This window comes from Scyliorhinus torazame, chromosome 24, assembly GCF_047496885.1.
Source record: "Scyliorhinus torazame isolate Kashiwa2021f chromosome 24, sScyTor2.1, whole genome shotgun sequence".
NCBI classification, from domain to species: domain Eukaryota; kingdom Metazoa; phylum Chordata; class Chondrichthyes; order Carcharhiniformes; family Scyliorhinidae; genus Scyliorhinus; species Scyliorhinus torazame.
This window is the reverse complement of record NC_092730.1, coordinates 40059366-40073177: the sequence shown is the minus strand read 5'-3', so window position 1 is coordinate 40073177 and position 13812 is coordinate 40059366. Positions and strand designations below refer to the sequence as shown.

Here is a 13812-nt window from a genome sequence, read left to right as displayed (position 1 = left end):
ATTTAAATTTAATTTTCATCTTCATTTCATTTCAAACTAGATGTGGTTTTACTATTTTTGAACGCCAGCCAGACTCTTGCGTCTGAATGCGATCGTTCTCCAACGCGCTGTGTGTTAAGGAGCTCTCATTTCTGCATTGATCAGTTTGCTCCAATCAACAAAGTCCGTACTGCCGTCTAACTGTTCCTTCCACGAAGGTATTAAGAGTCTAAGATCTGAGTGGCGGGAAGGATCCAATGAGACAGTTGCATCCTGGCGACTGGAATCTCTCTGCACAGCTGCTTCTGGTGCTGCTTGCACAGACAAGTAGCCGAATAACGCCTCCAGTGCCAAACACGAGGATGTTCATGCTGTAAAGGCGGCAGAAGAACTTTCTGGAAGAAGCCAGCTGATTCACGTCCGACAATCCAACCAGCCAGACTATTTACAACAATGGAAGTGGAAATTTACCCGGAGTCCTGGGATCAGTATTAATTCGTCAACCAGAGTCACTGAGCATATCATCCAGTCATGGACATGGCTTCTGACTGTGGGGTCTTGCTGTACGAATTTAAGTACGAATCTCGCATCCCGAGGCCTCCGCTTCCCCATTGAATGGGAGGTATGAGATCTTCCTGGGGTTCAACAATTTTTGGAGAAATGAAACCTCGTGGAAAAAAAGGCAATGTCAGAAGTAGGATTCTAACGCACGCCTCCAGAGGAGACTGCGTCCTTAACCCGCGCCTTCGACCGCTCGGCCACCCTGACGAGCTGCAGAAACTGTTATGCTCGGTGCACAAGTCGACATAGAACATACAGTGCAGAAGGAGTCCATTCGGCTCATCGAGTCTGCACCGATCCCCTAAAGACCTCAATTCCATCCTATCACCCTCACCCCGCAACCCAATAATCCTTCCTAGCTTTTTGGACACGAAGGGCAATTACGCATGACCAATTCCCCTAGCCTGCTCGTCTTTATGCCGTGGGAGGAAACCGGAGCACCCGGGGTGAAATTCACGCAGACATGGGGAGAACGTGCAGACTCCGCACAGACAGTGACCCAAGCCGGGAATCGAACCTGGAACCCTGGAGCTGTGAAACAATGTGCTACCTTGCTGCCCAAAATTTCGAAATAAGTTTTTTCTGCGATGGCCGGGCATCGAACCCAGGTCAACTGCTTGGAAGGCAGCTATGCTCACCATTATACCACCATCGCTCACTGAAGAACTTGAAATTCTATCTTCATTGTCATTTCATTTCTAATCAGTTGTGCTTTTCCTATTTTTGAACACCAGCCAGAGTCCTGCATCTGAGTGCCGTCCTTCTCCAAGCCGCTGGGGGTTAAGGAGCTTCGCATTGTTGCATTGATCAGTTTGCTGCAATCAACAAAGACCGAACTCCCGCCGACCTGTTTCTCACATGAAGATATTGAGAGTCTAAGATCTCAGCGGCGTGAAGGATCCAATTCTCCAGTTGCATCCTTGCGACTGGAATCTCTCTCCACAGCTGCTTCTGGTGCTGCTTTCACAAACAAGTAGCCAGAGAACCCTTCAGTGTCCAAACAGGAGGACGTTCATCCAGTAAAGGCGGCAGAAGAGTTTTCTGGGAGATGTCGACTGAGACACCTCGACAATCCAACCAGCCAGACTATTTACAACAAGAGACGAGACATTTACCAGGAATCCTGGGATCATTATTAATTCCTCAAATAGAGTCATGAGCAGATTATCCAGTGATGAACTGGGCTTTTGCCTGTGGGGTCTTGCTGTGCGAATATCAGCAGGAATCTCATTCCAGGAGGCCACCGCTTCCCCATTGAATGGGAGGTATTGGATCGTCCTGGTGTTGCAAATATTGCTGGAGAAACGTAACCACGTGGAGGAAAGGGGAATGTCAGAAGTGGGATTCGAACCCACGCCTCCAGAGGAGACTGCGACCTTAACGCAGCGCCTTCGACCGCTCGGCCATCCTGACGCACTGTGGCCAAAGATATGCTCCATGCGCAAATCGATTTAAATTTAATTTTCATCTTCATTTCATTTCAAACTAGATGTGGTTTTACTATTTTTGAACGCCAGCCAGACTCTTGCGTCTGAGTGCGATCGTTCTCCAACGCGCTGTGTGTTCAGGAGCTCTCATTTCTGCATTGATCAGTTTGCTCCAATCAACAAAGTCCGTACTGCCGTCTAACTGTTCCTTCCACGAAGGTATTAAGAGTCTAAGATCTGAGTGGCGGGAAGGATCCAATGAGACAGTTGCATCCTGGCGACTGGAATCTCTCTGCACAGCTGCATCTGGTGCTGCTTTCACAGACAAGTAGCCGAATAACGCCTCCAGTGCCAAACACGAGGATGTTCATGCTGTAAAGGCGGCAGAAGAACTTTCTGGAAGAAGCCAGCTGATTCACGTCCGACAATCCAACCAGCCAGACTCTATACAACAATGGAAGTGGAAATATACCCGGAGTCCTGGTATCAGTATTAATTCGTCAACCAGAGTCACTGAGCATATCATCCAGTCATGAACTGGGCTTCTGACTGTGGGGTCTTGCTGTACGAATTTAAGTACGAATCTCGCGTCCCGAGGCCACCGCTTCCCCATTGAATGGGAGGTATGAGATCTTCCTGGGGTTCAACAATTTTTGGAGAAATGTAACCTCGTGGAAAAAAAGGCAATGTCAGAAGTAGGATTCTAACGCACGCCTCCAGAGGAGACTGCGTCCTTAACCCGCGCCTTCGACCGCTCGGCCACCCTGACGAGCTGCAGAAACTGTTATGCTCGGTGCACAAATAGACATAGAACATACAGTGCAGAAGGAGTCCATTCGGCCCATCGAGTCTGCACCGATCCACTTCAGACCTCAATTCCATCCTATCACCCTCACCCCGCAACCCAATAATCCTTCCTACCTTTTTGGACACTAAGGGCAATTACGCATGACCAATTCCACTAGCCAGCTCGTCTTTATGCCGTGGGAGGAAACCGGAGCACCCGGGGTGAAATTCACGCAGACATGGGGAGAACGTGCAGACTCCGCACAGACAGTGACCCAAGCCGGGAATCGAACCTGGAACCCTGGAGCTGTGAAACAACTGTGCTACCTTGCTGCCCAAAATTTCGAAATAAGTTTTTTCTGCGATGGCTGGGAATCGAACCCAGGTCAACTGCTTGGAAGGCAGCTCTGCTCACCATTATACCACCATCGCTCACTGAAGAATTTTAAATTATATCTTCATTGTCATTTCATTTCTAATCAGTTGTGCTTTTCCTATTTTTGAACACCAGCCAGAGTCCTGCATCTGAGTGCCGTCCTTCTCCAAGCCGCTGGGGGTTAAGGAGCTTCGCGTCGTTGCATTGATCAGTTTGCTGCAATCAACAAAGACCGAACTCCCGCCGACCTGTTCCTCACATGAAGATATTGAGAGTCTAAGATCTGAGCGGCGTGAAGGATCCAATTATACAGTTGCATCCTTGCGACTGGAATCTCTCTCCACAGCTGCTTCTGGTGCTGCTTTCACAAACAAGTAGCCAGAAAACCCTTCAGTGTCCAAACAGGAGGACGTTCATCCAGTAAAGGCGGCAGAAGAGTTTTCTGGGAGATGTCGACTGAGACACCTCGACAATCCAACCAGCCAGATTATTTACAACAAGAGACGAGACATTTACCAGGAATCCTGGGATCATTATTAATTCCTCAAATAGAGTCATGAGCAGATTATCCAGTGATGAACTGGGCTTTTGCCTGTGGGGTCTTGCTGTGCGAATATCAGCAGGAATCTCATTCCAGGAGGCCACCGCTTCCCCATTGAATGGGAGGTATTGGATCGTCCTGGTGTTGCAAATATTGCTGGAGAAACGTAACCACGTGGAGGAAAAGGGAATGTCAGAAGTGGGATTCGAACCCACGCCTCCAGAGGAGACTGCGACCTTAACGCAGCGCCTTCGACCGCTCGGCCATCCTGACGCACTGTGGCCGAAGATATGCTCCATGCGCAAATCGATTAAAATTTAATTTTCATCTTCATTTCATTTCAAACTAGATGTGGTTTTACTATTTTTGAACGCCAGCCAGACTCTTGCGTCTGAATGCGATCGTTCTCCAACGCGCTGTGTGTTAAGGAGCTCTCATTTCTGCATTGATCAGTTTGCTCCAATCAACAAAGTCCGTACTGCCGTCTAACTGTTCCTTCCACGAAGGTATTAAGAGTCTAAGATCTGAGTGGCGGGAAGGATCCAATGAGACAGTTGCATCCTGGCGACTGGAATCTCTCTGCACAGCTGCTTCTGGTGCTGCTTGCACAGACAAGTAGCCGAATAACGCCTCCAGTGCCAAACACGAGGATGTTCATGCTGTAAAGGCGGCAGAAGAACTTTCTGGAAGAAGCCAGCTGATTCACGTCCGACAATCCAACCAGCCAGACTATTTACAACAATGGAAGTGGAAATTTACCCGGAGTCCTGGTATCAGTATTAATTCGTCAACCAGAGTCACTGAGCATATCATCCAGTCATGAACTGGGCTTCTGACTGTGGGGTCTTGCTGTACGAATTTAAGTACGAATCTCGCGTCCCGAGGCCACCGCTTCCCCATTGAATGGGAGGTATGAGATCTTCCTGGGGTTCAACAATTTTTGGAGAAATGTAACCTCGTGGAAGAAAAGGCAATGTCAGAAGTAGGATTCTAACGCACGCCGCCAGAGGAGACTGCGTCCTTAACCCGCGCCTTCGACCGCTCGGCCACCCTGACGAGCTGCAGAAACTGTTATGCTCGGTTCACAAATAGACATAGAACATACAGTGCAGAAGGAGTCCATTCGGCCCATCGAGTCTGCACCGATCCACTTAAGACCTCAATTCCATCCTATCACCCTCACCCCGCAATCCTTCCTACCTTTTTGGACACTAAGGGCAATTACGCATGACCAATTCCCCGAGCCAGCTCGTCTTTATGCCGTGGGAGGAAACCGGAGCACCCTGGGTGAAATTCACGCAGACATGGGGAGAACGTGCAGACTCCGCACAAACAGTGACCCAAGCCGGGAATCGAACCTGGAACCCTGGAGCTGTGAAACAACTGTGCTACCTTGCTGCCCAAAATTTCGAATTAAGTTTTTTCTGCGATGGCTGGGAATCGAACCCAGGTCAACTGCTTGGAAGGCAGCTATGCTCACCATTATACCACCACCGCTCACAGAAGAATTTTAAATTGTATCTTCATTGTCATTTCATTTCTAATCAGTTGTGCTTTTCCTATTTTTGAACACCAGCCAGAGTCCTGCATCTGAGTGCCGTCCTTCTCCAAGCCGCTGGGGGTTAAGGAGCTTCGCGTCGTTGCATTGATCAGTTTGCTGCAATCAACAAAGACCGAACTCCCGCCGACCTGTTCCTCACATGAAGATATTGAGAGTCTAAGATCTGAGCGGCGTGAAGGATCCAATTATACAGTTGCATCCTTGCGACTGGAATCTCTCTCCACAGCTGCTTCTGGTGCTGCTTTCACAAACAAGTAGCCAGAAAACCCTTCAGTGTCCAAACAGGAGGACGTTCATCCAGTAAAGGCGGCAGAAGAGTTTTCTGGGAGATGTTGACTGAGACACCTCGACAATCCAACCAGCCAGACTATTTACAACAAGAGACGAGACATTTACCAGGAATCCTGGGATCATTATTAATTCCTCAAATAGAGTCATGAGCAGATTATCCAGTGATGAACTGGGCTTTTGCCTGTGGGGTCTTGCTGTGCGAATATCAGCAGGAATCTCATTCCAGGAGGCCACCGCTTCCCCATTGAATGGGAGGTATTGGATCGTCCTGGTGTTGCAAATATTGCTGGAGAAACGTAACCACGTGGAGGAAAAGGGAATGTCAGAAGTGGGATTCGAACCCACGCCTCCAAAGGAGACTGCGACCTTAACGCAGCGCCTTCGACCGCTCGGCCATCCTGACGCACTGTGGCCAAAGATATGCTCCATGCGCAAATCGATTTAAATTTAATTTTCATCTTCATTTCATTTCAAACTAGATGTGGTTTTACTACTTTTGAACGCCAGCCAGACTCTTGCGTCTGAGTGCGATCGTTCTCCAACGCGCTGTGTGTTCAGGAGCTCTCATTTCTGCATTGATCAGTTTGCTCCAATCAACAAAGTCCGTACTGCCGTCTAACTGTTCCTTCCACGAAGGTATTAAGAGTCTAAGATCTGAGTGGCGGGAAGGATCCAATGAGACAGTTGCATCCTGGCGACTGGAATCTCTCTGCACAGCTGCATCTGGTGCTGCTTTCACAGACAAGTAGCCGAATAACGCCTCCAGTGCCAAACACGAGGATGTTCATGCTGTTAAGGCGGCAGAAGAACTTTCTGGAAGAAGCCAGCTGATTCACGTCCGACAATCCAACCAGCCAGACTCTATACAACAATGGAAGTGGAAATATACCCGGAGTCCTGGTATCAGTATTAATTCGTCAACCAGAGTCACTGAGCATATCATCCAGTCATGAACTGGGCTTCTGACTGTGGGGTCTTGCTGTAATAATTTAAGTACGAATCTCGCGTCCCGAGGCCACCGCTTCCCCATTGAATGGGAGGTATGAGATCTTCCTGGGGTTCAACAATTTTTGGAGAAATGTAACCTCGTGGAAAAAAAGGCAATGTCAGAAGTAGGATTCTAACGCACGCCTCCAGAGGAGACTGCGTCCTTAACCCGCGCCTTCGACCGCTCGGCCACCCTGACGAGCTGCAGAAACTGTTATGCTCGGTGCACAAATAGACATGGAACATACAGTGCAGAAGGAGTCCATTCGGCCCATCGAGTCTGCACCGATCCACTTAAGACCTCAATTCCATCCTATCACCCTCACCCCGCAACCCAATAAACCTTCCTACCTTTTTGGACACTAAGGGCAATTACGCATGACCAATTCCCCGAGCCAGCTCGTCTTTATGCCGTGGGAGGAAACCGGAGCACCCGGGGTGAAATTCACGCAGACATGGGGAGAACGTGCAGACTCCGCACAGACAGTGACCCAAGCCGGGAATCGAACCTGGAACCCTGGAGCTGTGAAACAACTGTGCTACCTTGCTGCCCAAAATTTCGAAATAAGTTTTTTCTGCGATGGCTGGGAATCGAACCCAGGTCAACTGCTTAGAAGGCAGCTCTGCTCACCATTATACCACCATCGCTCACTGAAGAATTTTAAATTCTATCTTCATTGTCATTTCATTTCTAATCAGTTGTGCTTTTCCTATTTTTGAACACCAGCCAGAGTCCTGCATCTGAGTGCCGTCCTTCTCCAAGCCGCTGGGGGTTAAGGAGCTTCGCGTCGTTGCATTGATCAGTTTGCTGCAATCAACAAAGACCGAACTCCCGCCGACCTGTTCCTCACATGAAGATATTGAGAGTCTAAGATCTGAGCGGCGTGAAGGATCCAATTATACAGTTGCATCCTTGCGACTGGAATCTCTCTCCACAGCTGCTTCTGGTGCTGCTTTCACAAACAAGTAGCCAGAAAACCCTTCAGTGTCCAAACAGGAGGACGTTCATCCAGTAAAGGCGGCAGAAGAGTTTTCTGGGAGATGTCGACTGAGACACCTCGACAATCCAACCAGCCAGACTATTTACAACAAGAGACGAGACATTTACCAGGAATCCTGGGATCATTATTAATTCCTCAAATAGAGTCATGAGCAGATTATCCAGTGATGAACTGGGCTTATGCCTGTGGGGTCTTGCTGTGCGAATATCAGCAGGAATCTCATTCCAGGAGGCCACCGCTTCCCCATTGAATGGGAGGTATTGGATCGTCCTGGTGTTGCAAATATTGCTGGAGAAACGTAACCACGTGGAGGAAAAGGGAATGTCAGAAGTGGGATTCGAACCCACGCCTCCAGAGGAGACTGCGACCTTAACGCAGCGCCTTCGACCGCTCGGCCATCCTGACGCACTGTGGCCAAAGATATGCTCCATGCGCAAATCGATTTAAATTTAATTTTCATCTTCATTTCATTTCAAACTAGATGTGGTTTTACTATTTTTGAACGCCAGCCAGACTCTTGCGTCTGAATGCGCTGTGTGTTAAGGAGCTCTCATTTCTGCATTGATCAGTTTGCTCCAATCAACAAAGTCCGTACTGCCGTCTAACTGTTCCTTCCACGAAGGTATTAAGAGTCTAAGATCTGAGTGGCGGGAAGGATCCAATGAGACAGTTGCATCCTGGCGACTGGAATCTCCCTGCACAGCTGCATCTGGTGCTGCTTTCACAGACAAGTAGCCGAATAACGCCTCCAGTGCCAAACACGAGGATGTTCATGCTGTAAAGGCGGCAGAAGAACTTTCTGGAAGAAGCCAGCTGATTCACGTCCGACAATCCAACCAGCCAGACTATTTACAACAATGGAAGTGGAAATTTACCCGGAGTCCTGCGATCAGTATTAATTCCTCAACCAGAGTCACTGAGCATATCATCCAGTCATGAACTGGGCTTCTGACTGTGGGGTCTTGCTGTGCGAATTTAAGTACGAATCTCGCGTCCCGAGGCCACCGCTTCCCCATTGAATGGGAGGTATGAGATCTTCCTGGGGTTGAACAATTTTTGGAGAAATGTAACCTCGTGGAAAAAAAGGCAATGTCAGAAGTAGGATTCTAACCCACGCCTCCAGAGGAGACTGCGTCCTTAACCCGCGCCTTCGACCGCTCGGCCACCCTGACGAGCTGCAGAAACTGTTATGCTCGGTGCACAAATAGACATAGAACATACAGTGCAGAAGGAGTCCATTCGGCCCATCGAGTCTGCACCGATCCACTTAAGATCTCAATTCCATCCTATCACCCTCATCCCGCAACCCAATGATCCTTCCTACCTTTTAGGACACTAAGGGCAATTACGCATGACCAATTCCCCTAGCCAGCTCGTCTTTATGCCGTGGGAGGAAACCGGAGCACCCGGGGTGAAATTCACGCAGACATGGGGAGAACGTGCAGACTCCGCACAGACAGTGACCCAAGCCGGGAATCGAACCTGGAACCCTGGAGCTGTGAAACAACTGTGCTACCTTGCTGCCCAAAATTTCGAAATAAGTTTTTTCTGCGATGGCTGGGAATCGAACCCAGGTCAACTGCTTGGAAAGCAGCTATGCTCACCATTATACCACCATCGCTCACTGAAGAACTTTAAATTCTATCTTCATTGTCATGTCATTTCTAATCAGTTGTGCTTTTCCTATTTTTGAACACCAGCCAGAGTCCTGTATCTGAGTGCCGTCCTTCTCCAAGCCGCTGGGGGTTAAGGAGCTTCGCGTCGTTGCATTGATCAGTTTGCTGCAATCAACAAAGACCGAACTCCCAAGACCTGTTCCTCACATGAAGACATTGAGAGTCTAAGATCTGAGCGGCGTGAAGGATCCAATTATACAGTTGCATCCTTGCGACTGGAATCTCTCTCCACAGCTGCTTCTGGTGCTGCTTTCACAAACAAGTAGCCAGAAAACCCTTCAGTGTCCAAACAGGAGGACGTTCATCCAGTAAAGGCGGCAGAAGAGTTTTCTGGGAGATGACGACTGAGACACCTCGACAATCCAACCAGCCAGACTATTTACAACAAGAGACGAGACATTTACCAGGAATCCTCGGATCATTATTAATTCCTCAAATAGAGTCATGAGCAAATTATCCAGTGATGAACTGGGCATCTGCCTGTGGGGTCTCGCTGTGCGAATATACGCAGGAATCTCATTCCCGGAGGACAACGCTTCCCCATTTAATGGGAGGTATTGGATCTTCCTGGCGTTGATCATTTTGCTGGAGAAATGTAACCACGTGGAGGAAAACTTAATGTCAGAAGTGGGATTCGAACTCACGCCTCCAGAGGAGAGTGCGACCTTAACGCAGCGCCTTCGACCGCGCGGCCATCCTGACGCGCTGTAGCCAAAGATATGCTCCATGCGCAAATCGAGTTAAATTTAATTTTCGTCTTCATTTCATTTCAAACTAGATGTGGTTTTACTATTTCTGAACGCCAGCCAGACTCTTGTGTCTCAGTGCGATCGTTCTCCAACGCGCTGTGTGTTAAGGAGCTCTCATTTCTGCATTGATCAGTTTGCTCCAATCAACAAACTCCATACTGCCGCCTACCTGTTCCTCACACGAAGGTATTAAGAGTCTAAGATCTGAGCGGCGTAAAGGATCCAATTAGACAGTTGCATTCTGGCGACTGTAATCTCTCTCCACAGCTGCATCTGGTGCTGCTTTCACAGACAAGCAGCCGAATAACGCCTCCAGTGTCCAAACACGAGGAAGTTCATGCTGTAAAGGCAGCAGAAGAACATTCTGGGAGAAGCCAACGGATTCACCTGCGTCAATCCAAGCAGCCAGACTATTTACAACAAGGGAAGTGAAAATTTACCAGGAGTCCTGTGATCATTATTAATTCCTCAACCAGAGTCACTAAGCAGAACATCCCGTCATGAACTTGGCTTCTGCCTGCGGGGTCTTGCTGTGCGTATTTAAGCAAGAATCTCACGTCCTGAGGCCACCGCTTCCCCATTGAATCGGAGGTATTGGATTATCCTCGGGTTCAACACTTCGCTGGAGAAATGGATCCGCGCGGATGAAAGTTGAATATCTGAAGTGAGATTCGAACACACGTCTCCAGAGGAGACTATAACCGAAACGCAGCACCTTCATCCGCTCGGCCATCGGTACGCGCTGTGACATACGGTGTGTTCCGTGCACGAATCGATTTAAATTCTATCGTCATTGTCATTTCATTTCAAACAAAAACAAAGAACAACGAAAAGTACAGCACAGGAACAGGCCCTTCGGCCCTCCAAGCCCGTGCCGACCATGCTGCCCGTCTAAACTAAAATCTTCTACACTTCCTTGTTCCGTATCCCTCTATTCCCATCCTATTCCTGTATTTGTCAAAATGCCCCTTCCATGTTACTATCGTCCATGGTCCCACCGCCTCCTCCGGCAGCGAGTTCCAGGCACCCACTAACCTCTGTGTAAAAAACGTGCCTCGTACATCTCCTCTAAACATTGCCCCGCGCACCTTAAACCGATGCCGCCCAGTAATTAACACCCCTAGCCTGGGCAAATGTCTCTGACTATCCACTGTGTCGATGCCCCTCATAATTTTGTAGACCACTATCAGCTCGCCCGTCAACCTCCGTCGTTCCAGTGAGAACAAACCGAGTTTATTCAACCGCTCCTCATAACTAATGCCCTCCATACCGGGCATCATCCTGTTAAATCTCTTCTGCACCTTCATAAAGCCTCCACACACTTCTGGTAGTGTGGCGACCAGAATTGAACACTCTACTCAAAGTGTGGCCAAACTAAGGTTCTATACAGCTGCAACGTGACGTGCCAATTCTTGTACTTAGTGCCCCGGCCAATGAAGGCAAGCATGCCGTATGCCTTTCTGACTACCTTATCCACCTGTGTTGTCCCTTTCAATGACCTGTGGACCTGTTCACCTTGATCTCTCTGACTTTCAATACTCTCGAGTGTTCTACCATTCACTGTATATTCCCTACCTCCATTAGACCTTCCAAAATGCATTACCTCACATTTGTCCGGATTAAACGCCATCTGCCATCTCTCCACCCACGTCTCCAAACGATCTAAATCCTGCGGCATCCGCTGACTGTCCTCATCTCTATCCGCAATTCCACCAACCTGTGTGTCGTCTGCAAACTTACTTAGCAGACCAGTTACATTTTCCTCCAAATCATTTATGTTTTCTACGAACAGCAAAGGTCCCAGCACTGATCCCTGCGGAACACCACTAGTCACAGCCCTCCAATTAGGAAATCACCCTTCCATTGCTGCACTCTGCCTTCTATGACCTAACCAGTTCTCGATCTAACTTGCCAGCTCACCCCTGATCCCGTGTGACTTCAATTTTTGTGCCGGTCTACCATGAGGGACCTTGTCAAAGGCCTTACTGAAGTCCATATAGATAACATCCACTGCCCTACCTGCATCAATCATCTTTGTGACCTCTTCGAAAAACTGAGTTTACCTTGACAATCCAACCAACCAAACTACTCACAACAAGAGAAGAGGAATTTTACCCGGAGTCCTGGGATCAATGTTAATTCCTCAACCAGAGTCACTGAGCAGATCATCCAGCCATGAATTGGGTTTCTATCTGTACGGTCTTCTTGTGTGAATCGAAGCAGGAATCTCATGTCCTGAGGCCACCGCTTCCCCATTGTATCTGAGTTATTTGACCTTCCTGAGGTTGAACATTTTGCTGCAGAAATGTAACCTCGTGGACGAAAAGTTAATGTCAGCAGTGGGATTCGAACACACGCCTCCAGAGGAAACTGCTACCTGAATGCAGTGTCTACGATCGCTCGGCCATCCTGAGGCGCTCTGGCAGAAGCCCTGCTCCGTGCACAAATCCGACTGGCATCCTTCTCCAAGCCGCTGGGGGTTATGGAGCTTCTCAACGCTGCATTGACCTGTTTGCTCCAATCAACAAAGACCAAACTGCCGCCGACCTGTTCCTCATTATTGAGAGTCGTAGATCTGAGCGGCGTGAAGGATGCAATTAGACTGTTGCATTCTTGCGACTGGAATCTTTCTCCACAGCTGCTTCTCTTGCTGCTTTCACAGACAAGTAGCCAAAGAACCCCTGCAGTGTCCAAACAGGAGGACGTTCATCCAGTAAAGGCGGCAGAAGAGGACTCTGGGAGAAGTCAACTGAGTAACCGCGACAATCCAACCAGACAGATTATTTACAAGATAAGAGGAATTATACCCGGAGTCCTGGGATTAATATTACTGCTTCAACCAGAGTCACTGAGCAGATTATCCATTCATCAAGTGGGCTTTTTCCTGTGGGAATTTAAGCACGAATCGCACGATACGAGGCCACCTCTCCCATTGCATGGGAGATATTGGATCATCCTGGGGTTGAATATTTTTCTTGAGAAATGTAACCTCGTGGAGGTAATGTTAATGTCAGATGTTGAATTCAAACCTACGCCTCCAGAGGAAACTGCGACCTTAACGCAGCGCCATCAACCGCTCTGCTATCCTGGCGCTTTGTGGCAAAGGGTATGCTCCGTGCATCAATAGATTTAAGTTCGATCTTCACCGTTATTTCATTTCGAACGAGATGTGCTTTTCCTATTTTGAACGCCAGCCAGAGTCACGTATCTGGGTGCCATTCTTCTCCAAGCCTCTGGCGGTTAAGAAGCTTCTCATTGATGCATTGATCAGTTTGATCCAATCAAAAAACCCGAACTGCCGCCGACCTGTTCCTCACACGAAGCTATTGAGAGTCTAAGATCTGAGCGGCGTGAAGCATGCAATTATAGAGTTGCATTCTCGCGACTGGAATCTCTCTCCACAGCTGCTTCTGCATTCACAGACAAGTAGCCAAAAAACACCTTCAGTGTCCAAACAGGAGGAGTTTCATGCAGTAAAAGCGGCAGAAGAGGATTATGTGAGAGGTTAAATGAGTCACCTCGACAATCCAACCAGCAAGACTATTTACAACAAGTGAAGAGGAATTTTGCCCGGAGTCCTGGGATCCATATTAATTCCTCAACCAGAGTCACTGAGCAGATTATCCGGTCACTAGCTGGGATTTTGCCAGTGGGGTATTGCTGTGCCAATTTAAGCAGGAATCTCACGTCCTGAGGCCAACGGTTCCCCATTGAATTGGAGGTATTGGATGTTTGGTAGTTGAACATTTTGCTGGAGAAATGTAACCTCGTGGAAGAAAAGTTAATGTCAGAAGTGGGAGTCGAACACAGGCCTCAGAGAAGACTGCGATCTTAATGCTGCGACTGGGACCTTAAAGCAGCGCCTTCGAACGTTCGG

General features: G+C 48.5%; 9 non-coding genes across 9 annotated transcripts; all 9 read right to left on the bottom strand.

Annotated features, from left to right (window-relative positions):
- Positions 1-1123: 1123 nt before the first annotated feature.
- trnag-ucc (transfer RNA glycine (anticodon UCC)) lies at positions 1124-1195 on the bottom strand. The gene has a single exon. It is a non-coding gene; the product is annotated as a tRNA-Gly (tRNA).
- Positions 1196-1870: 675 nt separating this feature from the next.
- On the bottom strand, positions 1871-1953 carry trnal-aag (transfer RNA leucine (anticodon AAG)). Its single transcript has one exon. It is a non-coding gene; the product is annotated as a tRNA-Leu (tRNA).
- Positions 1954-3113: 1160 nt separating this feature from the next.
- trnag-ucc (transfer RNA glycine (anticodon UCC)) lies at positions 3114-3185 on the bottom strand. The gene has a single exon. It is a non-coding gene; the product is annotated as a tRNA-Gly (tRNA).
- Positions 3186-3860: 675 nt separating this feature from the next.
- Positions 3861-3943, bottom strand: trnal-aag (transfer RNA leucine (anticodon AAG)). The gene has a single exon. It is a non-coding gene; the product is annotated as a tRNA-Leu (tRNA).
- Positions 3944-5095: 1152 nt separating this feature from the next.
- trnag-ucc (transfer RNA glycine (anticodon UCC)) lies at positions 5096-5167 on the bottom strand. The gene has a single exon. It is a non-coding gene; the product is annotated as a tRNA-Gly (tRNA).
- A 675-nt stretch (positions 5168-5842) lies between these two features.
- Positions 5843-5925, bottom strand: trnal-aag (transfer RNA leucine (anticodon AAG)). Its single transcript has one exon. It is a non-coding gene; the product is annotated as a tRNA-Leu (tRNA).
- A 1160-nt stretch (positions 5926-7085) lies between these two features.
- On the bottom strand, positions 7086-7157 carry trnar-ucu (transfer RNA arginine (anticodon UCU)). Its single transcript has one exon. It is a non-coding gene; the product is annotated as a tRNA-Arg (tRNA).
- A 675-nt stretch (positions 7158-7832) lies between these two features.
- trnal-aag (transfer RNA leucine (anticodon AAG)) lies at positions 7833-7915 on the bottom strand. Its single transcript has one exon. It is a non-coding gene; the product is annotated as a tRNA-Leu (tRNA).
- Positions 7916-9059: 1144 nt separating this feature from the next.
- Positions 9060-9131, bottom strand: trnag-ucc (transfer RNA glycine (anticodon UCC)). The gene has a single exon. It is a non-coding gene; the product is annotated as a tRNA-Gly (tRNA).
- Positions 9132-13812: the final 4681 nt, after the last annotated feature.